The following is a 2,101-nucleotide window of genomic DNA, read 5'->3' on the forward strand; positions in this document are numbered from 1 at the left end:
ATACACAAACAAAACCAAATTAAACCCTGCGGCTCGTGACGATACATTGATGTGTAAAGACACGAAACGATTGGTTTAATCGATTGGTGTGAAACTGAACAGTACTTATATTGTTTTTTTACCTCTGATTTACTGCAATGTCCGAACTGTCCTGAGCGCGTTCGCGTCTTCTTCAGCCGGCGCGTGACGCATCTTCTTCTTCTTGCTTTACGGCGGATCGCAGACTTATAAGTGCATTACCACCACCTATCTCTCAAATGGACCATTGACACTCCTAATTGAGATTGTAGATAGTGTCAATGGTCCATTTGAGAGATAGGTGGCGGTAATGCACTTATAAGTCTGCGATCTGCCATAAAGACTGTTCAGTTTCTTGCACAGACCAATCGTTTCGTGTCTTTACACATCAATGTATCGTCACGAGCCGCAGGGTTTAATTTTGTTTTGTTTGTGTATGTTTTTTTTTACTCTCAAAGCCGTGATTCCCATTCACCTCCATTTATATGACTGACAGACTGCAACGGTTTGAGTTAAAAATCTTCGTTTGTGTTCTACTGAAGAAACAAAGTCGCCTACATCTTGGATGCCCTTGGGGTACGCAGATAAACATCAACTTTTCATTTTTGGGTGAACTATCCCTTTAACACAAATGATGTCTTAATGCATGCAAAGAAAAAAAAGTATCATTCAAATTTCAAAATCTCATTCCCTAAACTGAGCATAGGAAAACGTAGTCGCTGAGGAAAAATAGGTGTATTCACACCACTCACTATAAGACCTTTCATGGGCTGTGCCTTGTTGGTTGTTTCCAGGAAGACTTTTTAAAGTGCGGTTAGTGCTTTTTTGCTGTGATCAGTACTGTGAGTGTGAAAATGGCAACATAATATTTGAAGCTTTGGTATTTCATCAGAGTTTTTCAGAAAGTTGTACTCGCAGATCCAAAATATTGTAAGTTCATATCTTTCATGAACGTCATTGTTAAGATTAAAATGGAAAGAAACCTTTCAAAGTGTGGACGTGCAGTCACAGAGTGAATTTATGTCCACTTATCTGTTGTTTGCATCTGTACCTCTCAAACCCCTAGCCACATCATAGATCTTGATGGGAAGAGGCAGGAAGGATATTCTAAGTTTAGTGCTCTTGCAGAAATGTTGTCCTTAATTAAGATTTTACATTTCCGTCTGAATTGTTTTCAAAAATGAAACTTGTCAGTGCTGAACTTCTCACACTTGCTGTGCTATATTAATGATGTTATCTGCTATTTTTATCCACTTCATTAACTAAATTATAGAGCTATAATTTTAGAACAATTCTAAAGAACCAGTAACATCACTGACAAATTTAATTAGGTTGACGTTTCAGGATAGCGAAGGTATTACAAAAACAATAATGATACTGTTGATCTTAATATTACAAGAATAATCACACATGGCCTTTAGTCTATATAAGAACTACTTGTGTTTTTCATAAAGATACTGTAGGTGTTTTTATATTTCTTTAACATCATTGATATTTATAACATAACTACAGTATATAGTATTTCACGAGTTCGTGTGCCCATATAATCTTAGCATTAGTGGTAAACAGATTTGGTTTGATATCTGCAATGGAGGGCTCAGAGAGACTATTCTACTCGAGCTCCGATAGCCCCCCTATAGACAGAAAGATTAATAAATATGCATAAAAGGAGGAGGAGGGATGCCGAAAGAACTAACAACAGAAGTGGTAAGAGACTGTATTTATACTCTGATATTAATTGTAGGGATGCTCCGATCTGCCTTTTTTGCCTCCGATACCGATTCCGATACTTAGGGTTCGGTATTGGCCGATGCCGATTCCGATCCGATACCAGTGAAGTTTTTTTCCCTCATTTAAATAAATGTAGAATTTATATATCTCTGTGTGTGGAACTGATAATCATTCTTTCACAATCTACTAGATACAGACTTATATCTGTGCAACAGTTATTGAGCCTTTCTTTTAACAGTTTTAAGTTTCAGTTACTGTGCACGTTAAAAACAAGTTATAGTCTTTTCTATGCCCGTGTTTTGTTCTCACAGACACCCGGTAGCAAGTAACAAAACAACATTAAACTCCGGCA

The 2,101-nt window shown here is 37.2% G+C and overlaps 1 protein-coding gene across 5 annotated transcripts in view; it reads left to right on the forward strand.

Moving 5' to 3' along the window:
• LOC107688863 (protein lifeguard 3-like) overlaps positions 1-2,101 on the forward strand; it is an 11,259-nt gene that overhangs the window by 2,527 nt on the left and 6,631 nt on the right. The window contains exon 1 of one of the 5 annotated variants that reach the window (XM_016486684.1): positions 558-594. The exons of the other annotated variants lie outside the window; for them this stretch is intronic. The gene's annotated coding sequence lies outside the window, so the exon portion shown is untranslated. Of the gene's footprint in view, positions 1-557; positions 595-2,101 lie in introns of those variants that run through there. 5 annotated transcript variants of the gene reach the window in all.

This window comes from Sinocyclocheilus anshuiensis, unplaced genomic scaffold, assembly GCF_001515605.1.
Source record: "Sinocyclocheilus anshuiensis isolate Anshui unplaced genomic scaffold, SAMN03320099.WGS_v1.1 scaffold101, whole genome shotgun sequence".
Lineage (NCBI taxonomy): Eukaryota > Metazoa > Chordata > Actinopteri > Cypriniformes > Cyprinidae > Sinocyclocheilus > Sinocyclocheilus anshuiensis.